The following is a 24,207-nucleotide window of genomic DNA, read 5'->3' on the forward strand; positions in this document are numbered from 1 at the left end:
GGCAGTTGTATGCTCTACTCATCCCATCTGAGCTGCCTGGTTTGTTTCTTTCCTTTTCTCCCACAAATACAGAGCTCATTCCTTTTGTATAAAATGATCAAACTCTGAAATGTGACCTTATTGAGCTTGGCTGGTGTGAGATGAGGAGCCCTGTACAAGCTCGGGGCTGTTTGTTGACCATCTGCTTACAGAGCTCAGTCTCTTTGGTCCAGTGGGTCACCAAATGTTTGTGAAAAGGTTTGATCATTTTTCAGATGTCAGTGTTGAGTTAGTTTCTCTGTGCCTAAAGGTTTTTGTGGATCTGGTGGATTCTGACTGGCACGCTGGGTATGGGATAGCACTCACTGTGCCTTCCGCTAGGATAAGAAATGTAGGTGCTAAGTTTGAATTGGATATCCAGAACCCATGCTCTAGAGGAGGTATGTTTCTTCCATCCATCTGTGGTTGAAATGCAGATACTGAAGCCATGGAAAATCTGACAGAGGCCTTGATTATTGCAGTGTAACCCAGGCACTTCACTCGCTGTCAGTAGATTCCCCAATCTGTCCATCAGGGATTAGCTCATAACATGTTGGAGATGTGAGCATCTCAGTGGAGTGTTAGTGCTGGGATTTGTAGTCTCAGAAGTTAGTATTGACAAAAAGCTGCAGCCTGATTTGTTTGCTCTTGAATTTGGCAGTGTCACATTGGTGCTGGGCAGGGTTTAGCATTGAACTTGACTTGCAGAGTTTGTGTGTGGCTCTCTGCTTGCTTGTTTATATAGTGTGACATGCCTAGGAACAACTGCTTTTGCTTCTGACCTCTCAGTCTTTGAGAGGGAGTGTATCAAAAACAAGTCTAGTAAGTACAGAGGGTCCCCAGTGAGCTCGAGAAAAGGAGCAAAAGAACAGAAAGTGTGACAGAACCCTCTGCAAGAGTCATGTGGAGTGTTTGTATTACGTGCTGTAAACTGAAGGAGCCCTTCAGCTCTATGGAGGAGCAGCTAGCAGTGTCCCTCATTTCTATTCCTGATGTGACAGGAATGCAGAGCAGGATGCTGGCCAGTGTTTAATATCAGGTTTGTGGCTGCTGTCGTAGGGGAGGTGGGGGAGGAAGAGGAAGTGTGTGTGCATGGCTGCTTGGTTTCTGTTTTGCAGCACCGCCTGTGCGCGGTGTTGTGCCGTTCTGATTTCTGGTGTTCCCAGTGTGCTCTTCGGGTGGATGTGCTTCCTAAGAGATGCAGTTCTCTTAATCAGTGTGTTGGGCTGCCTGTGCTGCCTGTGTAGTCCATGCTGGTGTGAGCCACTCTGCAGATGGTACTGAGGTGCAGGTCCTTTGCTTTCATTCATCTCCACAGGCTCCTCTGTATGCATTTTGAGTGGCATTCACTGTGTGTAAAAGACAAGCTTCTTAAGCTTGCATTTATTTTGCATCACCCCATCAGTATGTGAGTTTGAACCCCTTTTTGTGAGTCAAGGAATAAGCTTTGCTATTACAGGGTGTCTCTCTAGCTGTATAATGTGTCCACAGTAGTTAAAATGGGTACAGTTGTTTTGTTAAAAAATCACATGGACGTAGCTGCCATAATTATATTAGTAGGAGATCCATCAACCAAATCTGATAAAAGAGATTGTGATGTGGATGTGACTGTCCTGGCAGGACGTCACCGCACTTGCTTGGGAGCTGCAGTAGATAAGCTGTCTCTGATTTAGCTTTTGTAGTTAGAAAGGTTATCTCCTTCACCAGCTGTCCTGCTGCTTTGCCAAACGCTGCCTCCCCTGTGCTGGGGCCTACAACCAGGCCTGTTCAGCTGCTGGGCTTTAATATACTCTGCTCCAGCCTTTCTTCCCTGGTGCCCATCCCTGCCTGGTGAGGAACAGTCATGGATCCTGCTCTGTTCTACCCTGCCTGGGAATTTTCAGCTAAGGGTGGCTGAGGCAACTGGGGACAGTGTGTCCCCTCAGCCCAACTGGTGGCTTTGGTAAAGAGCATCTGCCAGAGCCCACAGGAATGAGTGAGAGCATTTGCTTCCTGAAAGGAACTTGTGCATTCCAGTCCCAGTCTCTAGGGAAGGCATGCTCTCAAACATTCTGAATTGACAAGCAAGTAAAGTTCTAAATAAAAGCTAATTTAGGACTTGCTAACTCGTTTCCATACATCATTTCACAGGCTGGCTTGCTTCTGGGGTCCTGCTCCCTCTTGATTGTGAGAAGTTGGCTCCATATTCCAGTGACTGCTCAGCCAAAGGAGCTTGGGTGACATCTCCAAGGTAACTTTTTTCTGTTTTGTTCAGAATACATATGCAGCCATCTTAGAGATGCAAAGAGGAATAAACTGCTTGCTTTTTACCTCTCCCTTTGGAATTTTACCCTTCAAGCAAGGATGTGTAAATACAGTTTGTGGGAGTTTTGCTCTTATTTTTGAAGGATACTACAGGAACACCCAGGTAAGTGCAGTAGCACAGACTGAAAAATTTAGTCCTGTTCATTGACCAAATTGGTGTCAGTTCTTCGTGATAAGAACTAAAATTCCAAGAACTGGAGGCTCACTCATGCTCTACTAATTCTGGCCATTCAGGTGGCTGATTTGCAGCTGAATCACCTTATGATGATTTCAGAATTCTTATCATTGTGTGCTTTTTTCTTTCTCTTCAGAGATTAGTTTGCTGAAAGTTGATAAGGCTGATATGATAGTCTTTCAGTTTCACAGAGGTTACTTCGCGCTGTCCTGAATTTGGAAGAAAGTCAATCATATTTGTTTTCCCCCAGCTCTTTATCAACAAAGATATGACTCAGTATACCTGTGGTATAAACAAACTCAAATGACCTTATTTTCTTTAGACATGGTGTGTTTAAGTAGTGGTTGTCACACAGTTCAGTTTCCTGGTGGGGAAGCCCCTGACCTGGTAGGTGATGGTTTTTCTTAGTTTGAAGTGCAGAAGGTAATGACCAGGGAAGCTGATCTCCACAAGTACCTTCCTGGGATAGGGAGAGGAGACACGTGCTGCCTTCTCTTCAGGGCATGCTCCTGTGTCTGTCACTGCTGACTTGAGTGCTGATCTAGAGCTATACAACTGTATAGCTTATATATTTTGACATTTCTCTTTTTCTCCCCCCCACCATGGTTCTATGCTGAGCTGCATTTCCCCCAATTTTTTAAACTTCCAGAGTGCGTTAATGCAAAATATCATGTGATCTTTAATTCCAATTAATGTTATTCCATTGTTGGTATCAAAGTATTGTTAAGCATTTCCAAAAGTGAGTTCAGAAATCTTAAAAAGGGCACAAGAAGATAGGGCTGGCTGTTTGTTCAGTGTCCTTTGACAGTACTGTCTGAGCAGCTTAAGCACGTGTAGGGAGCAGCCATGATCTCATTACAGCTAACTATAGGTGATAAGCAGCTTTGAGCACCAAAATCAGCGCACCACGGAGTGCAGATGTCAGGGAGTTATTTAAAGCAGGAAGGATTTGGGAGAGAAGCCTGGGGGCTGCATAGTCCCATGTCTTACTCAGTGTCTGAATCAAACCATCGAGTAACTCCATGAAATTGCTGGAGCTCTTGCAGGAGATGAGAGATGCTGCTCTTGCTTTGGTTTGTTGGTTAAAAACATGGTAAAGTCCTGGAGCTTTGGAAGACCCTCACAACACTGCTGATTGCTGAAAGGTTTATTGCACTTTTCCAAGCTGTGGCCTTTGTGTAAAGCTGTGTGACACATTTGAGGAATAGACCTGTTGAATTCACTGGGGTTGACTCTCATACCACAAATACTGAAATAAAAAGAACTTTTAACTTGAGTCTTTTGAGTCAGTCCCAGAAGAATTCTTGAAGCAGTCTGAAGCTCAGTTTGTGTTGAAACAATACATATGCAGGGTTTTTTTAGATAGTTTCTTAAACACTCCCACATTTCCTGTAATAAAATCCACATCATGTTTGTCTCAGAGATGTGGATTTTACTTAGATTAAGTGTTACACTGTATAAAAGGTTTATGGATCTCTTTACTTTTGCAAATAATGGAGTGGTTTACTTTATTTTGCATTAGAAGCAGATATTGTAAATGTGTTTTCTTATGCTGTGCAAGTGGCATTTCCTTTACTTGGGCATAAATCTTCTTTATGTAATTGAGGTCTTAATACTTCACAGTTCTTACCACAAGTGTTGACCTGAATACACGTATTAAAATTTGACAGTAAACTAAATGTGAACCAATAAGCACTATCAAGCTTGCTTTATGCATCTTTTATTTTTATAGAACTGAGGAAAAACCTCTAACTCTATTTTAGTCAGACTGAGTAGGTATCACTGCTGTGCATCGTGCAGAGTTGAATAGTTTTCACTTCAGGTGCTCTGCACACTGGTTTTTTGTTTTTGTTTTTGTTTTTTTTTTTTTTTTTTTTTTTTTTTTTTTTTTTTTTTTTTTTTTGGGTGTAATAACAACACTTGGGGGTTTCTGTTTTTCCCCTTAATTATTATAGCTTTAGTTAAGTATGATCACAGAAATTTGTAGCATGCTTAGCACTGACACTTCCAATGAATTTCAGCAGCTTAGAAAACTGAGCCTATTGACAATTTGGTTCACTTAATGACAAAAACCAGTTGTCTTAAAAATTAGTTCTGATTTGTGAATGCAGCTTGACTCAAACATTCTTAGTTAAAATAGTTAATGGTATTGTTTCATTCACCAGCCAAAAGTGAACAAAGGTTTTTATTCACTGCAATTAAAATACCTTCTTTAAACCTGGCAATTAAAGATCACAGGTTAGATGGTTAAGTGTTTGAGACTTTATGTTTTTTGGAGTTCATCCCATTGTGATATGACAACCAGAAGAAAATTCAAAACCTTTTAAGAATTCTGCCAAGGATCAATGTCCCATGGTAGTGAGCTTGCCAGGCTGAATCTTGTATGAGTGCAAAGCACTTTGTTTCAGGTTTCCTGTCATTTGCAGTTTTTTTATGATTCTCAAGGAAGAGAACTGAGTTATTTTCCACCCATTATGCTTGTTATTTTGTGTTTTGCAGCCTGAGATGATATGCTTTTGGCACATGTTATGACACTGTATTGATCTGGAAGAGAAAATGAAAGGGAAATTGGCTTTCCCTAGCTATATACAGCCTGTGATGTGTTGTGGCTGTGAGAATACATGTGATTTAGCAGACTGTTATTTTGTAGGAAAAATCCCAACCCAAACCAACCTGCAGCATGGCCTGGCAGTGTCTTCAGAAGAACTTAAAATGTGAAAAACCAAGGTAGCTGTAGTACACTTGAGAGAGGTTTGCTGTTAAAAACAAACTTGCCACAATTTGTGTGACTTCCAGATGAGTGTGCTGTGCTTTTTTAGTGTATGGAGAAGGAGATTTTTTTATGTATATGCAGGTGCTGCATCTAATCATCTCCAAACCAATTTGACATATGAGGTTTAACATACTTTCTTTTTGCTTTGGCTTTACATCTCTTACATAACCAGTGGCCTCTGTTGTAAGTGGCACACTAGAAAGCCTGTTGGAAGGAGCTTTGAGATCCACTTCAGCAGCTTAACATTTAGATAAGATGTTGGGAATTTGTGACCTGTAGAGTGTTTACAGGGACTTGTTTATGACTGCTTCAGTGAAAGGAAGTTAAATATAGGCTTGTTTGTCTGATTCTTCACTTCAAATGAAGAGGAGAAGTTCCTCGTTTCAAACCCTCAAACAGAGCTGGTTGGTGTGGGAAAGCATTTCAAGGGGCCTGCTGCCCAGGTTAGTGTATAGGAGAGTAATAATGAAGATTTGGAGTATTAAAGGTCACTTTGGAAGGTGCTTGAGAAATACAGTGGAGTGAATGGTGTTCTGAGCTCCCTTCTTGGATATTTCCTTTTGTAAACCCAAGTTGCACTGGATACCTTGGAAGTGTGAGGTTTGCTAGAGGGTACCAAAGGATGGTTGTATTGGCTCCTGATTGGGTAAAATAATCTTGCAGACATTAAGTGCCAGGTTTTGTCTTTCAAAAAATGTAGCACCTTGCCAAGCTTGAAGTTGTGATTGTCTGACTGATGCATGTGTCTCCTGAGGAGACAGCCTCAAGTTCAGATTGCCTTTCATTTCCACTCAGCTGGCTGGGCCTCCTGTTAATTCTTTGTCTTTTACCTTCCAGAACATGCTGCAAGCCACAAAACAGCTCCAAGGTGTTTCAACAGCTTTAAGATTTTCAGTAGGAGTGATTGAAAGCCTTGCAGCTTATGCTGATCCTCAGGAGAGTTACAGGATAACATCAGGCCCAGATCAAAATCCCTTCCATGACCCTGGGTTGTGTGTCATGTGTGTTCTGCCATATTGAAGGGATGAGAGTATCCTTGTATGAAATTGAGTTTAGAGTTTTATCTGGTTTCAAATGAAATGACTACCTTAGCTTTCACCCCATCAGATACTGTGTCATATATTCTACTTAAATTAAGTACCAGATTTAGTGCACTGTCTTTGTCTAAAGTATATTTGCCATGACAGACCTTGTTATTTCCCATTCCAAACCTCAAAAATGAAATGTTGCCCTTTATCCTTGAATTTTCATGGCATTATTTAGTTTCTTGTAGCACTTGTATTGAGATTTTTTTTCCCCTAATGCAGAGCTCAGATTTTTCTCTTTCCTTTTCAACATTTTTAAGGTTTTTTTTTTGTATTAGGTTGACAGTACAAGAGAATATACTGCATATGAGAATGTACCTTCCTTTGGTACTTCCTTGTGGAGAAAAAAATCACAGTGAAGTCTTAGTTGAGAAGTTACAGCTCATGATTTCTTGCCTGTGAGCCTCAAGGGTCACCTGCTTAGGGAAATTAAACTGGTATCAAGTGGGGGGCATGGATTTGCAACGTGATTATGTGATTGGAACTCCTATGGACGTGCTTATAATGTTGTTTCTGCCATAACTGCTTGGGACAGCTGCATTAATCAGCATGTTCATCCTTACCTAGTGAAGCTCTGCCAGTGGAATCCCTTAATGTAGAGGCACTGATAGTGATAAAATGACACTTGTAAGGTAAAGCTTGTTTTGCTGGAGGTGTTGAGAAGGTAAAGAGTGAGGAATGCTTTATTTGTCATTGTGTTTGGCACTTTTTTCAAGGGAAAAAAAATAGCTAAAAAAGTGGGGGCCCAAAATATGCCTTTTCCAGCTGAATTAATTTTTTCTTTGGCAACGTGAAGTTAGAAGGAGTTGCAGTGAGAGAGGAGGGCATCTCTCAGTTGGGCATAGAAAATTTTACCTATCTGTACAAACCTTGATATATTTATTGTAGCATGGGTGTCTACTTGAAATTACAGGGCAATCTGCAGTTCCATTTTCTCATACAGTAAATTAAGTGGTGTCCTGAGCAATGGTATCATCTGGAGTACTGTATAACTGACTGCCTTGCATTTCTCTGAGCCTTTTCAGATATTTAGGACAGGCCCAAATTTGTTTAGTATCAATGTCTCAGAATTACAGTAGCAGAACAAACCACCAGATAACAACTGCTCCTTGTGCTTTTGGCACAAGAATTTGTTTACCAGGGTGAAGTGAGCTTGTTTGGATAATCTTGCTTTTATTCCCCTAAGTCTTTCTGTTGGACTGATGTGCTCCTAGATTGTCTTTCTGTTTCTGCCATATAAACAGAAAAGTTGCTCAAGGATTTGGATTTTTGGCCAAGCAGCACCACATTCATTTGAAAGAGATGCCCTAATTTGAGTCCATATTAACAAAACCAATTCAGTTGTTCATGTACTGGGACACAAATTCTTTAGATTTTGAGAATTTTAATTAACAGGCAAGACTAAGTTGAAATGAAGTGCAAGGGGATCAGGAAAAGCAAAATGATTGCCAGACTTTTGGCTTTAAAAAATGGTTTAAAAGTAGCAAGGTAGTCAAGTAAATTGTTCCTTTCTGAAAAGCTGTATTTCTGCTGGCTGAAGTTCACCACAACTGAATGGTTTTACCAAGATCATGGAAACATTCAGTGGAAATATCAAAACCAGTAGCCTATTCCTGGTTCTTTCCTTTCCATTTGGGTAAACTCAGGTAGATTATGGTTATCTAAAAGATATCTAAAGAATCTGTTAACCAAATCAACTGAGTGCTTTGCTGACTTGTCAAGTTTCAGCAGAGAGATGTAAGAATTGCTGCATTTCTCATGGCTTTGAGTGTTTTACCAGTGTTCAGACAGAAGTTGTGCTGTCTGATAAAACTGCAGGATGTCATTAAGGAGCTGCCAAATGTAAGTGTTTTCTGCTTCCCTGTGTAGAAAAAGAGGAGTGTAGCTGAGGCAAAATGTTTGTTTAGCTTTATCTTCACAGTTAGAGAAAATTCTGATGTGTGTGCCCCTCCAGTCATCTCAAATGCTGTTGTAACTGCCAAAATGCCCTGGTGTATCTCTGTCTGCATATGTGAGATTAAAGTCCTCTTGGGTACTGAAATTCCAGCTCACATGAGGCTGTGAAGCTGTCAGTGCCTTGCATTCCATGGAGGGACGGGTGGAGCTTATGCAGACAACACATTAAAAGTCAGACTGCTAATCTTTTTGTTCAGAGCTGCTGCTTGTGCATCACCTACAATTTTGGCAGGACATCCTCAGTCAGGATGCTGCTCTGATGTGATCTGGTGGTGACAAGAGGCAGAGGTAGAGCCCAAGCCATGGCTGAGCAGATGTTTGTTTCTAACCACAGAAGTGAGAAGATGAGAGTTTGCTTGTTTGGGTCTTAAAGTAATTTTTTAACAACAGGAATTGTACTGAATGGGCATTGCCAAACATTTCCTGAAGGCAGAGATCCTGCAGTCCCCAGCTCCTTTAAGAGAGCCAGTTGCTTGGCATGCCCTTATCTAACACTGTTCATTTCCATATAATTAATTCTCAGGCAGCTCAGAAAAAGGGCAATGTATAGATCTGAGGAGGAGATGGATCAGAGTGGTGTCACAGCCCACAGTGTATGATAGGAATTGTAAAGCTGCTTTACAGTGAGCTTGAAGTGAACCAAATCAAACACTGGTTTACAGAGGCCCTAAGGGTGAGATTAGCTGGCTTGTGATGGTTCTTTGTGGCAAGCCTGTGTTTGGTTTTGATGTATAACTCTTAGACTTGATGGGTTTAAATCTATATGTTGTCATAATTCCTAAGGAAACAAAACATTTGTGCTGCTTCCTGAGTACTGGAGCCAGCTTCTGCTCCTTAGCAGCTGAGTTTGCTCTCCCCTCCCTTTGCACAGGACGTGTTGTTGTTCACAATTTGCTGTTTGGATGGAGTGTCTGGATCTTGACTGTGGGGTCAGTCTCTTCAAGATGAGAAGCATTTCCCCTCACAGATCCTAAATGGCTGCTTACCAGTAGCCATGTTTTGAAAATTCCCTTCTTGTTTCAGGTGGGGATGGGATGTGGGGTCTTGGCTTAGCTTTCCTCTGTAGTCTACATGCAAAGCAAAGACAAAGGAGTAGTGTTTGAGTATCTGTGTAAGTTTTATGAGAAGCAGAGTATTGCAGGACTGTACTCTGAAGGTAAAGAGGAAAGAGAAACTTTTCTCTTAAGCATTGTGAAATGGAAAACTGTACATATAAACAGCAGAGTGATGTTTTTCTTGTTAGGAGTGGTAGGAAGAGGTACGTGGGGGAACTTTTTGCCTCTGGCCCTAATGAAGCTGGTTTGTCTTTAGCATTTAAAGTATCAACATAAATAAGTCACTGCAAAGGGATTTTTGCTTAAGTCAGGTCACAGTCAGCAGCTTAATTGAATGTGGTTTCTATAACTTGTGGAGAAGGTTTTTGAGCAGTTACTGTGTATCATGCAAGTTTTGCTGCATTTGCTATTTTTTCTATGCTTTCTTATTTTATTATTTTTTTATTTTGGGGAAGTAAGGTGCTGAGTTATTGGGGTAGAGGACAGGGAGCCTGCATTGTGCATCTGCATCGTGACCTGGGGAGTGAATCAGCTCAGTCAGAAGAGTTGAGCTGGATTGAGCTGTCCGGCCATTTTCTGGCAGGCAGGAGTTCCTGACAGTGTCTTCAGTGTATGGGTGAGGAAAATCCAGTTTGAGTCTGCCTCTGCTGCTGCAGGAGATGCATTTAATAACATCCATGTCTTTGATGAAGGGACTCATGCTTGAGGCAAAAGCTCTCTCTGTTTTTTTTTATTTACCCGAGTAAACAGTTTTATCATTGGAAGAAGATACTGAAGTTTTCAAATCCATGTTGTTCCCAGAAGGGGGCAGGGGAGACTTGTGAGTTGTGGAGTTTGATAAAAAGTACTTTTGTTTGGTTTGGTGACACTTCCGTGCTGGCTTTGAGGCCCAGCGGGCACTCCTGCTGCCCTGGCAGCGGGAGTGTGGCACCATGAGACCCCTGCTCAGTGCCAGGAGCCTGCAGCAGGTTCCTGGGCTGCAAGCCTTGCCTGCCTTGCCTCTCCTTTCTCTCTTGGGGAGCATTGCAACAGCTGAGAGCTCTCTCCTGCACTTCTCTCTTATTTGATACACTGAAATGATATGTGTGTTAAAGCCATGAGAGGATGGAGTCATCATAAAACATCCCTATTTCTATACTCAGAGCAATCTGGACAGTTGGCATCTAGGTGTGTGAAAATCTTAGTTCCCTCTTCCCTTATTCTGTCATCTAGATTTTTATTCCTAATTAAAGCTGGAAAGAAGCTTCTCTGTGCAGCTTTCTTCAGGATTTTATGGGGAGTCTGGGTTTGCTCTTTACAGACCTGACTTCCATTTGCTAAATACAGCCTGGCCAAGAGTGAGAAGGAGACTGTTTTGCCAAATGTTTTAGAAATGGGGTCATGCAACTCCAGCAAGTTTGTTTTATGTCTGCAAAATGACCTGGGATTTCTTTGACAGCCTGGAATACAGACAGAACAAACTTGGCCATGTTAGTGTGCATTTCTGTCTTTGAATGGGGGAAGCAGCTACTTTCTCACAGGAAGTGCTTTTTGCAACATTCCTGATAATTTTGACATAACATCTACCTCTACACTGGCAGTGAAGGGGTAAACAAAGACTCTGCTGAATAAGGGGGCTGGATGAGTGATGCACAGACTTCCTTGAGGTATTTGGTGGTTTTTATGCCTGAGTGGGTCTTAAGTTGCAAGGTCTCCTGGCTCTTGTGTCTAGAGACAAGGTTGAAAGAGGAACCAGCAGTCAGAAGCAGATGGAGACAGAGTGGGGGATTACTTGAGAGAACTGGAGCCATGGGAGCCCGCAGGACTGATGGTGCTGCAGTGCCAGCCTTGTGCTGCTGGCACATCTCTGATCACTTATTTTCAAACTAGGCCCACAGGATAATCCAGGGTGGCCGATCTCACTTGACTCCTGGGCACAGTCATGGCTTAGGTCCTTTGGTACACCTGTGTGAAACATGTGCAGGAATGTGACTGGGAGCAGTTAGTGTGGATTTACTGACTCTAAGTTGTGTCTGACGCACCTCATTGTCTTCTGTGATAAAATAATCGGATTTGTGGATGGGGAAGAGCACTAGGGGCCATTTAGTGTTTTACAGTATTCTTGTGTGCATGTTGGGACATTACAGACTGGATGGGTGGAGTATGAATTCAAGCACATCAGGGAATTCTGAGGAGTAAATGGAGTCGGAGGCAGATGAAAGAGTGATTCATAGAGCTCTTTCCACAGGACATTAGCTTCTGAAAGTAGGCTCTTAATCAGCCTTTTTTTTCCCTCCTGAATGTCATCCTTTGCCACAATGTGATAAGAGTGGATGGAAGACAGTATTTAAGAGGCTGTCTGGTTGAAATTCATCAGTCTGGCTCATTATCAGTGTAGAAGATTAATCTGTCTTTTCTTGGGAAGAAGTGGGGAGGTTCACATGAATGTTCTTCAAGATTACCTTGTTTTGTTTTTCATTCAGTCACGTGTATGTGTGATTGCCACTGAACTATAGTTAAATAAAATACATGGTAGTTTTGAGGATTTCAGTCATACCTAGGGAGGATGTGTTTGGAATGCTGTGAGGTTAGTTTGAGAAGAAGAAAAATAATCAGTCAAAACAAAGCAATTTTGTTTTCAATGGGTTACAGCTTCTTTGCTGTAACAAACTTACAAACTTTGACAAACTTGCTGTTATAAAAGGTGATCTGGAGGTTTTCTTTACCTAATGTGTACTTTAAATTCTCTTCAGTGTTCCTTAGATACTGTGAAGCATCTGATAATCTTTTCAGGATTGCCGGTCTGATAAGAATGCTGTCATTAGATCTGGTCAGGCTAAGGTATAAATATTTATGCCCAAGGAAGTGTAATTGCAAAATTCAGTGTGTGGTGTTTGCTTTTTTTTTTTTTTTTTTTCCCTTTCCAATATTGCTATTACTGGCTTGCTGCAGCCAGTGGTATGCATTGGAATTAAGAATTCAGTTTAAGCTTTCTAGTGTGGTAGTGTGCTAAATTAAGGTGCCAGTTATGAGCAGAGAGGTTAATGGTCTTACATAACGTTGGTCTTGAGGTTTTTTGCCACTGCAGAATCAAAAATAGCAATTAGGAGTTCATTTTTTTGTCCTAGTTGTGTATTTTTCTGTGGGGATCAATTATCTGCAGCAACTGACTTTCTAATCAAGGCTGTTTTTCTGTTTTAAAAGCATCATAATTTAAAACTTGAGAACAGTATTAAAAATACCAGTTCACCACAAGCTGCTTACATTTGTCTTTCAGTTAGTGGTCTCTTGGAAAGCTATAGATCATCCTTATTTTATCAGAACTGCCTAAGGAATGTAATTTTAGCTCCTCTGGGTTTATGGCTTTTGTAGTTATTCTTCATGGGTTCAGCTCCTTGTGGCTTTTGTGTGTCTGTGGTTAACCCTGTAGTTTCTCTGTACAGTTACTGGTTAAAACTCTTTAACCCTTGGCTGCACTTTGCTATTGCATTGTGTATTCTGAAACAGCCAAAACCATGGAGTGTTCTTACAGATGCATCTGAGATCTGTTGTGTTAGCCAGTACTTTTTTTCCTTCTGAGGACACTTTGCCATTTGTCCCAAATGGGAACTGTGTCCATTAGATTTGGCCTGTATGTGTGTCTAATCTCATCCTAAATCTCCATTCACAGAGTTGCTGGAAGTGTGTTCCTTCCTGTTGAGGTTTCCCTTCATGTCTAGCCCTGCTTTTTTTTTCTTTTTTCTCATTGTGGAATTCATAATGCATTGTAACTTTAATTACCTTATGAATAAAAAAATATATATGGTCACCTCTATAGCAGCATGGATTGCTTTACATCTGTGCACTGTTAAGTGGCAACAGGAATAATTCCTGGTTATGTTGTCTAGGGAAGATTCTTTGTAGACTCCATTCAGAAGTGTCCAAATGGTGCCTCGTTGAAAGGTGAAAAAACCCCAAAAGAACAGGGGAAAAGTTGTCCTCAAACTCTTGGTGTCTGATGTCTGAAAAAGAAGGATTTATGTAACTGAATGTGCTGCATTCTGCTCCTTGGCTCTCCCTCTGAGGTGCCAGCATGTTCTTGCAGGGCAGTGCTGCTCTCACTTCCTGACAGCCCACCTGGGCTTGGTGCCTGCCGAGGCTCTGCCTCGCTGCCCGGGCGGAGGAGCTGTGAGCTGCACTCACCACACTTGCCCTCATTTTCTAGCATATGGTGATCTCTGCCTTTCAGTCTTTCCTTGATGAAATGTCTGCTTCCAGGGTAGTCAGCAGCCTGCATGTGCAGATAAGCTGAATTGGGATTTGAGCAGGGAAGCACTAAGCAGATCTGCAGCTGGGTGTGTGACAGCACAAAGAGTCCCCTCCAAACATCACTGGCTGTGGCTTTCCCTACTTGCATTAGAGATTCCATTAGAAGTTTGGTCTTTGAGCAGTCATCTTATAAATTTTTCTAATATCTCTGCTGATAGAAATGAGGACACAAGACATAGTGTTAATGTGTAATAGCAGTGGGCTGGTAGCTGAGCAGAAGTCTCCCAAGGGTAGGATTCATAATCCTCTTAGAGGAGAGGAGAATCAGAGGCTTTGGAAGGTCACCTTTTGCGGGGTGAGAAACATTCCCTGTGCAAAGCTCTGTTGCCTCTGTGATCAATTCCTCTCCCATTTTCATATTTCATCTCACAGCAGCAGAAAATAGATCTAGATGAATCCTGCAAGAGTCTTGACCCCTGTAAAACTCCCACTGCCTCAGGTTTGACTACCTGCCAAAAGACAGCTGTGTGTATATGGGTTGATAATCTTGTGTGACAGGGTTATGAAGTCTCACTGTATAGAGATAGTGTGTGTTCCCCATGAGACACTTTGATCTAAAGGGGACAGCCATGTGCTTCTGCTTAGTGCTTTGCAGCTTCACCACAGTTTTACCTTTGCCTTATTGTGTTGCACCTGTATTTTGCTTGTGTTGGAGAGTTGTGAGAAATTCAGATGTCTAAATGCAGTCCCAAATGACTACTTTACTAAATTTCCTTAGTGCTTAAAAACCCTGTGATATGTGTATTTGATGTTTAAAGTGCAGTACGTTCAATGTTAGTGCCTGTCAGAAGCTAGAAATTTATTGACTTCTTGCTTGTGATTTATATTTTAGTGTTGTGTTGGGACAGAGATCTAGCATTTGCTCATGAATTTAGTGTTTTCTTTTAAAGACCTACTTTTTTTGCAAGGTTGTCCAAATAGAATGGAAACTTGCTGCTTTTTCAAGCAGCAGCCTCAGCTTAATCTCTGAACTTTGGAGGAGTGAATTCTGCATGGCAGTGGCCCAGACTGTTCTGTAAGTGTGCTTTCCTCCACATGGCAGCAAGATGGCAAGTAAAAACTGAATTTTCTGCATCTCTGAAGCAAAGCTGGGCCTTCCAGGAATCCCTACTTTGATGGATGCAGTGTCCAGAGTGAGGTGTTACAGACAGTGGTGAGAGTTTGCTATAGCAGATGTTGACTGTGAAGAAATGGGTGTGAGGCTAAAGTGATGAAACATACCTTAGTGAAATTCTCCTGAGGAGACCCTGGGATGTCCCTGTCACTGAGGAATTGCTGTGCACAGCCAAGGGTGACATTCTGCTCCCCAGCAGCTGAGGGGCACATACACAGACACAGCTTTCGGACCTGTGTTAGCACAGGAGCCCTTTCATGGTGGGGCAGGGGACAAATGACCTGTTCCAGCTTCGTGTCACCTTCAGTGTTGTTGCAGCTCCATTGCTTCCCAGGAACTGCTGCAGTGGTTTCCTACACAGAGCCCTTTAGATGGATCAGCTCTTCCTTCCTAAAAAGCTTCGTTGTGCAGAAGTGGTCAGCTTTCTGAAGTGACTTTCTTAATAGTTTAACCAAGGTAAAGAGAACCTTGGATGTAACCCAGGCAGCAGTTTCTAAGAATTCTTTGTTGTTCATGAATCAGTGTTGTTTGTATAATGTTGTTTTCACTGTTCCCCCTGGCTTTGCTCCCCAGTACTGCTTGTGCATGCTGCTGCTGTTTGTCATGCCCTATTTAATCACAACAGGCTTTCCTCACTCTCCTCTATATATTTTAGCAGCTCTTTTGCTCTGAAAATAATGCTGGTATCAAATAAATTAAAGATTTATTTTTGAGGAAATAGGGCATTTTAAATATTAATGGTGTGTTTGGAAGATGAAAACATGAAGTATTAGATTGCATATTTTTTAATGTACTGTTTAAATCTTTTGAACCAAAGTGGTTTTGTACAACTATTAGGTAGTTATGTTGTGATATTTTATCTATGTTGAGTAAGAGAGCAGCTTCACAGTTGCTTGGAGGTGGAGCTTTGCTATGCCTTGGTTCCCACTTTCTCCCATGTTTTGATGCTGGGGGATTGTTGGCCAGATGTATTAGGGACCTGATCCAACTGAAAACTGAAGGCTTTTTGTTCTGTTTTATATATTGCTGCTTTGTTTTCCTACCAGATTGGGTACTTAATGTGGCTGTCTGCAGGGGTGCTGATGCTGGTGTGAAGGAGGTGTCTGGAGAGGTGAAAAAGTCAAATGATGTTTCTGCTGCAAGTGAGAACTCACGTCTCTTTAAAGTCAGGGGGTGAGACTGTTCTCTGAGCGTGTTTGCAGGGCAGCTGGAGCTGAATGGAATTGGCTCTGCTCCCCTTGTGCCTGCCCTTGCCCTGCTCACTGATTGTCCCTTTTACTTTCGTTGGGCACTGGCAGTAAACCAGTTCAGGAAGCCACATTGGCGAAAACAACTTTTCTTTTTTTCCGGGTTAACTTGTTTGCCAGGCTGGTTTCTGAGCAGGATCAGTGAGTGCCAGTGCTGACTCAGGAGAGAGGATGGGTTTGAAGAATGCTGACTTAGATTTACTTAAGATGTCATGAAACTATAGCCTGAGATGCATGCTAAGTAACAAAGGGTAAAGTTTACCAGTTAGCAATTTTTTCAGTTTTGTGTCTTCATGGATTGATGTGGTGACATCTACAAAAAAGGCTGCTGAACAGCTTAGAGACTCATTTTTTTGTCTTCTAGAGCAGACACAACAGAAACTGTAGAAAGCTGGTTTCCTGAAGCTATTTCATTAATGTGCCTCCTCCTGCCCTATGCTAGAAGTCCGATCTTTATGGTTATTCAGTCTTTTGTGCCTGGTTTTCAATGAGAATGCCTCTCACAATGGTGTGTGTCTGATGCAGGTAGCTGTCACCAGCTGAATACAGAGATCCAGGTATTTCCCAGTAGGTTCCCAGGCAGCCATCAAAAAGGAGATATTTTCAGTTGCTTTTGTTCCCAACAGTATTTGAGCTGGTAATTTTGGAAAAACCTTCAGTCTCTCATAGTTGTTTCTAAAGTGTGCTAACATGACATCATTGCTTAGTGCTTATTCTGATTGTCAGTATTTCTGTATGTATTTCCATGTTCAAATAAAAATTCAACTGCAATTTGAAGAGTTGCCAAAACTGAAGATTGCCTCCCCGTTCACTCTTTGAATGTCACAGTCTTCAAATTAGTGGGAATCTGCACATCACGTAGGCTTGTGTTTCTTGAATGGAAGATCACCAAGATAGTTAGTGGTTATGCAATTTCTGGGAGAGTTTTGTTTCAGAACTTGGCCCAAAGCTGTTCATTCTCATTAATGACTTGGTTAGTCATGTTTTGATGTTTATTTCAGCATGCAGGCTGCAAAAATGACATATAATTTTGGACAAGCAACAGCTTGAGGGAGCTCAGTAGCCATGCCTTAGCTGTAGGGTGGACATCAGTGTGACCTCATTTTGTCTCACTGGAGGGACCCTCCATGCTTGGCAGCAGTGGCAGTCAAGTCCCCTGTGTGTTGTTTGGACAGAGATCCTGTTCTACAGCAGCCGTGCAATGAGGTGAGCTGGGAGTGCAAACGTTGGCTTTAGGCACCAGGATAACCATCAGCAGTTCAGGCACCTTGTGCTGATACAACTGTTTGTACAGCTGCACAATAGATTGGGGATCTGACCTGGTTGAAAAGTAATCCTTAAAAAAAACAAAACCAAGTGCTGGTTTATTTTTAACTGTGATCACTTCCCCAGTTTGATTCATGGTGAGGCTGCAAACAGTTGTACCAGTGCAGCAGAGTTGAGTGGGAGGGTGCTGTTAGTGCTGTTCCAGATGTCAAAGGATTGCCTGTGCAACCATGGTCTGAAGAAATAACTGAAGGAGGAGTTAGAAACTGACTTCAGTCAGTGCCAGAAGGAATCTCAACATAATATTGGGTGGTTTTTTAAAGCCAGGCATTTGGATGGCCTTGGTTCCATTGTGGAGGATCACTTCATAGAGCAACCAACACGAGCAAGCTTTTTTCAACCCAAAATCTTCCTGTGTTACCAGCCTAAAGAGAACATGGTGGATGAATGAAGTATCAATGTGCTTTTTTTTACTTCTGCAGACCAAACTTTTGATGTATGTGTTTTCACTGTCATTTCCCTGTCAGAGCTGGAAGCCTAAGTGTTCACCTGGGTTTTCTTCGTTAAATCACTGGTTTTACACATTCTGAAAGCAGGAAAAAAAAAAAGAGATTAAATTATTTCTTGACTTTTATCTTCAAATACCAGAAAAAAACAAACTATAAAATCTCTGTTTTCCTTTATCTTCCCTTATTTTTTATAAGATTGTGGAGGGCAAAGAGCCAGAAACACACCTTTTTTTGTTGCTCATGTAAGGTCTGAAACTGTGTGTGCCCTTGCTGTTGAGTTGGGGGAGTTGACTGTTTTTCCTGTTGCAGAATCCTCACTTTGGCACCTGTGCTTTGCTTGCTCTGGGTGACAAATGTGAGGTGCAGCACATTGATTGTTTCTTTCAGTTCCTGTCAACCACCCTCTGAAGCCTGAAAAATACTGCTCTTATTGCTGCACAAGTACTTCCTTTTTCTGGTATTTTGGTGCTTTTGCTGGAAGTTTCCTCTTGTTTCCTCTCTACAGAAGCTGGAAGGATCTTGCCCTATCTTTCCACCATCTTTCTAGGTGTCTGTACTGGCTAGGAGTCTGAGGGACACAAGACTGAGGTGCACAACCATTTATTTCTCCTTGTCCTGTCCATGTGGAGGTGGGAGTGGGAGCTCAGGCTCCAGAGGTGTTGGCACATGTGGGTGATGACAGCACCTTTCAGCTCAGAGGCCAGCAGTTACTCTGTAGGAGATTAGGCCAGATTGTTTTCCTTGGCTCTGGTGTGATGCCTTAAAGGTCTTCTCTAGGGCATTTTAAGAGAGGAGAAGATGAGGTGAGAACTTAGGAGGTGCCAGTTGTTCTCTTCACCCCTGCTGTAACACAAACCTGGACCTGCTTGCCTGCCTGCAGTGGGTTCTTCTCAGTTTGGTGGGGCAGCTCCCCAGTGCTGAGCAGCCCTTCCCTGTGCCACCCATCTGGCTGAGCTGTCCATGCTCCCACAAAATCTCACACCTCCCTTTTCCTGCCAGCAGTGCTCACTGTGCATTTGTGCTCTGGTTCAGCAGAGCCGTCCCCAGCTCTGACTCACTCTCTTGCTGTCAGCAGCTGTGCTGCATTCAGCTGCTCCTCCATCCTGCCTTCTGATGCTGTTGAGATTGTAGCGTTTGGTACCCACAGCTGACATGAAAGTGCAGTTTCTGAATGGACTCCTCCTCATGATGCACTCAGCATAGTCATTCCATCATCTTCCTGCTGGGGAGGTGTGTGGGTGGTTACTTGGATGACTGTGCAGGACTTCCTTAGGGTTGTGGCTGCCTTATTTAAGCCTCGCTGTCAGGGAAGGGGCCAAGGTCCGTGGCTAAAGCGTAGGTATACTTTATTTTAGATGAAGAGTAGGTATACTTTATTTTAGATGAAAAGTTTAAGCATAAGATTTTTGAGACAGGAGGTAAAATTGTTCCCTCTGCTTATTCAGCTCATAAATTGAGTTACAAATTCTGAGTTAGTCCTTGAGCCAGGCTTCTTCAGTGGGAATGGCATGAATCTTTTTTCCTTTCTCCTTGTCATGCTGACAATGCAGGGACAATTTTCTGCCTGTTGATGAGTTTCTGAGTCCCTGCACTAATGTAAGTTTTAAAAAATGTCTTTTCTTGGTGGGTTAGGTTGATTCATTGTGGCTTTTAACTGTTGAAAATATGTTCTTTTCTAAGTGTGTGTGACCATTGGATTGGAAAGCTGTGCTGAACAGCCAGCTTTTGCAATGGAATAATTTAAAGGTAACCTGTGGAGACTTCTTCCTCTTTGTAAATGATGTGAAGCCAGAAATTAGCTCACAGAAAGCTGAGCAATGAGGCCTCACAAGCATTGATCTTCCCTAAGCCCCTCTCTAGAAAGCATTTGTCATAATCTCATTTCTCCTATAAAATGCAAAGCCGATATTGGATGACCCTGCTCTCTTAGGCACAGGCTTGGAAAAAAGTCTTCTGGGCTGGTACTGATAAAGCAACCTTTTGTTGTACATATTCTGTCAGGTCTTGCTGCTGTGGAAGCTCTCAGGCTTGGACTGCAGCCAGTGCTTTGGAACAGAGAAGGAAGGTGCCCTTCTCCACCAAGGCAGGGTGTATTTGTGGCAAGGTGCAGCAGGAGGAGTCAGCAGCTCTGCTCCCTCTTGCTCATCCCCCCCTCCTACTGGAGAGGAAAGAGTGGTGATGACCAGACCAGGGCTGGCCCTCCTTGCAGCCTTTGCAGTGACACTGACAGCAGTGACAAGGAGTGACAGGTCCCTGTGCCCTCCTGCCAGTGTGGTGCATTTCTCCAGTGAGGAAGGGGAAGCCTGGAGAAAAGAGCAGCAAGGGAATTAGATCATATCATCCCTGTTATGTACAGTCCTCCACTGCTCCCCAGTATGATCTTACCACAGCAGTGGCAGCTTGTCCAGCATCAGGCCAGACAGGAATGCAAGCTGGAAGAGGCCATTTGAGCCCCAGCTTGGGTTACCCCTGTGTACAGACAGCTGCATGGCAGGTGTTCACAAAATGTTGCAGATTACCTGCTCCATATGTTGCTGAATGTGACAGACCTTCCCTGTTAATGGCTGTTTGCTAAGAGTTGGCTTAAAAGAAGATAAAAACAGAGAGAGAGGCTACCACAGTAGTGTGCCAGTGTGAGAAAAGGGGTATTGTCTGTGTCCTGGGTCTGAATCCCTGACAGGGACTCCCAGTACCTCATCCCTCCCTACAGCTTGCCATGCTTTGTGTGTAGGTGACAGCAGAAGGGCCTTTGCAATTCTTGCTAATCTGGCCTCTAAGAAGAAAAAGCCTTGTTTAAGCCCAGATCTCCGCATTGGGTTTAGTGAGTGGTTTCAGCAGCCCAGCCAGAGTTACAAGTACATGGCTCAGCCTCTCTTTTCTCTGAAGGAGCTGAAAAGGCTTTGCTTCCGCTCCTTTCTTAGCAAAAGAAGAGGAGAAAATTCTTGGTCTTGCAAGGCTGCTGGCAGAAGTGCTGAAGCTTTGTGATCAGTGTGATAGAAGTATGGCACAAGTAGTCTGTGGTTTTACCTCAGCTGGCAGCCCAGCCCCACACAGCCACTCACTCACTTCCTCCTGGTGTAATGAGGGAGAGAATTGAAGGTAAAAGTGACAAAACTTGTGGGCTGGGATAAAGGCAGTTTAACAGGTAAAGCAAACTGCAGGCACAAGGGAGGTAAAACAAGGAGCTCATTGCCCACCTCCCATGGGCAGGCAAGTGTTCAGCTGTCCCCAGGAAGGCAGGGATCCATCACAGGAGCAGTGACTTGGAAAAGAAGCCCATCACTCCAGACATCTCTGCTTCCTTTTTCTTTCCCCAGCTGTGTATGCTACACTTGATACCATATGGTCTGGGGTATCCCTGGGGCCAGTTGGGGTGCTGCCTCCCAGCTTCTTGTGCACCCCCAGCTTCCTCACTGGTGGGGCAGTGTCAGAAGCAGAAAAAGCCTTGATTCAGCTAGCCCTGCTCACCACCATTAAAACATCTCTATTATCAAGATTGTTTTCAGCACAAATCCAAACCACAGCCCCATACAAGTTATAAGGAAGAAAATTAACTCTCCCACCTAAAACCTGCAAAGTCTTCCTTCAGATCTTTAGGAGCCAGAAACACAGGCTATGTCTAAGGACTTGTACTATAAGCCTAATTTTATTTCCCTTTAGTGAGGTTCAGACAAGCTCTATCTTAAGTAGATCAGGCTCTTTCCTTGTGAATACTTAGCAGTTGGTGCATATGTGCCCTGTTGATGAGGAAGAAAGAGGATTGGTGAAGGAAGCTCAGCTCATGGCACAGGGTGGAGCATGCGTGTTGTGGCTTTTGTCCTCTCCAAGCCCCTGTTCACTGCACTTCCTCCCTGTTTGCATTCTCCTCCTCAGCTGGCATTCTTGAGCAGCTTTTCCTAAGACTTCTGTTCCACTTTGGATGCATGTATGTAGATTGTGTTCCACTTCCTGGCCTCAGTCTGACGAGCCACACTTGTCATGGTGAGAGCAGCCTGTCCAAAAAGGATATTTGGTAGTAGTTCAAGAGTTGGACAAGATGCATGAGAAGGCTGAGGATTCAAAGCTATGTGCTTAAGTAAGCTAGGAAAATTTGTAGCTTCCTGCATGTCACCAAGGCCAAATGTTTCTGGTTATCTCCCAAGTGTTGCTGCAGGTTCCTGGAGAGTTGTGTTCTCTGCCCAGGTCCCAGGGCTCATCTCCATTTACTGCTGACTAGACAGACATGTTTCAAACCTGCTTTTGTGCTGGGAAGTTGATCTCATAGCACAGTGGGAACCACTTTTTTTTGTTTACTTTCTTAGACTGGATTTTCTTCTCATACCTCATCCAATCCAGCATGAGTAGAAACAATTCTGCTTTTCAGCACAGATGCTTCTGCTTTTCTTTGCTAAAGAGTCTAGCTCACCAGGAACCAATTGACCAAATGCTGTGTTCCTCTTGTTTGCTATACTGGTATTTTCTATTCTTGTGCTTTGCTCCTGAGTGCTCTGGGGCTGTTCAGGGAAAGTCCAGCTTGTGTCATGGTGACGTTGAGGTCTGTATTTATCCCTTGCCCGTGGTCTCTCTCCAGAGCCATCAGTGGCCATCTGCCTGAGCCCTGGTTACAGCAGGGCCTGGGGCCGGAGTCGGAGTGGAGGTGCTGAGGGCAGGCAGTGTTCTGCTGTGTGATTTATCACAATTTAAAGCTTTTGTTCTCCTTTTATTTAGGGAAGTAGCTTCACCAGTGAGTCGTGAAGCGTTGCCAGTGTTCCTGTACAAGATGGCTTACAGAGAGCAGGGACATCAGCGAGCATCGTGGGGTGCTCAGCTGTAATTCTCACAGCCATGGCACTGCAGCTCCCTGCCCTCACCTCTCATCATGTGGTGACCTCCAAGGCTCATTTTTCTGTCTCCTTTAAGTGGCACCCTCAGAGGAGACATTGCTGTTCTTGTTCTCTGGTGCTGTGAACTGGCAGGAGCATCTCCTTGGGTCTGGTGCTGGTCTGGTAAGACACCTGTAGTCTTCAGCCAGGTTCAGTAATGTTTTAGAGATCTCTGGGTCTTCAAGAACACAGCATTGTTTCTACAAAGGGATGTATTCCCTGCTGGAGGGTGATTCCCATCTCCTAGTTTTGAGGACAGGGTTTACCCCACTTAATGGGTTAGGAAGAGCAGAGTTATATTGGATGTCCTAGTGAGTTTTGTTTGGAAATGTGTTACTACAAGAAAGCAGATCTTATTGCCAGGAAGTGTTTAAACAGTGAGGTATGCAGATCAGACTTGGAGCAGATACACTGACAAAGAGATGTCTAGACGTAAATATTGTAGAGCAAATTCTGTTCCAGTGCAAGAGTCTGTTACTGGGGAGGATAATGAAATATGGGGGGTTGTATGTCTGTGTAGTCACAGATAACTGTGCTCCTAAACCCCACCCCCCACCTTTCCTGACTCCAGCTCAGTGGAGACTTTGTCTTTTTTAGGAGAGATCATTCTGTTGGAAGGGGATGCTCAACTGGCCTGGGTGTTTCACTGCTGCTTGAGCTGCCGTGGTGGTGGTGGGAGATACCAAAGGATCTCCCTAAATGAACTGGTCTCCCTGAAGCTGTTTCTTAGACTGTGCACTGTGTTTTGCAGTTTAATTGGAAGGACTTTGAATTTTATAAGCCAGCTAAAATAGTTGAGCTCATGCTTTTGTTTAACAGACAAAGGGTGAGTAATATTTAGGACTTCAAATAGTTTTCTGCTTTATATTCATTTGAAACGGCTGGGATTCTTCTGTCTTTGTGGATAGTGTCCATGTTTAGTAGTAACCCTTTACTTTGAGTTAGTTTGATGAAAAACACTAAGCTGGATCTGAGCTATGAAGTGTCTCTTTCTCAAGCCCTATGGGAATCTTTGTCTTTACAAATGCCTCCAAAATGCTGCTTGCCACAAAATATTTTTTTCTCACATTCACTTGAACATGGGAAAATACTGCCTGTAGGACTGTTTGTCTAGAGTGTGTGGATGCATGTGCAGAGCAGTTGTATCTGGCTTTGGACCCCCCCCTCACCTGATGCCCAGCTCCTTCTCTTGTGTCACAGCCTCAATGTTTTGGTTTTATGGCTTTCACTTCCTCCCAGGCAGCCTGCACACCCACATTTGTCATGTTGGGGTTTCCTGGGGGTGCTGGGGTACTTGGCTGTGAGCCCAGGACACTTTGTGGCCACAGCCATTTCCCAGCAGCCCTTGGATGACTGCAGTCCTGAGCATCATGTGCATGTCTCCTGAGCACAGCAACTGTCACAGATAAATTTTGTATTTCTCTTTCCTGTGAAGTTTAAACTACAGGAAGGTGTGAAGTTAAGTTTGTCCTCTGTATTGTTTGGAATAGCTGAAAGCTCTGCTTTAGTCATTGGCAAAATAAAAGAAATTGAATCCAAGAAACTGCATTAGGAAA

General features: G+C 43.1%; 1 protein-coding gene across 2 annotated transcripts in view; it reads left to right on the top strand.

Annotated features, from left to right (window-relative positions):
• The window catches only part of IP6K1 (inositol hexakisphosphate kinase 1), a 36,931-nt gene that overhangs the window by 2,645 nt on the left and 10,079 nt on the right, over positions 1–24,207 (top strand). For both annotated transcript variants that reach the window (XM_059480213.1, XM_059480216.1), the window contains exon 3: positions 2,149–2,248. The gene's annotated coding sequence lies outside the window, so the exon portion shown is untranslated. The remainder of the gene's footprint in view (positions 1–2,148; positions 2,249–24,207) is intronic.

This window comes from Ammospiza nelsoni, chromosome 11, assembly GCF_027579445.1.
Source record: "Ammospiza nelsoni isolate bAmmNel1 chromosome 11, bAmmNel1.pri, whole genome shotgun sequence".
NCBI lineage: Eukaryota > Metazoa > Chordata > Aves > Passeriformes > Passerellidae > Ammospiza > Ammospiza nelsoni.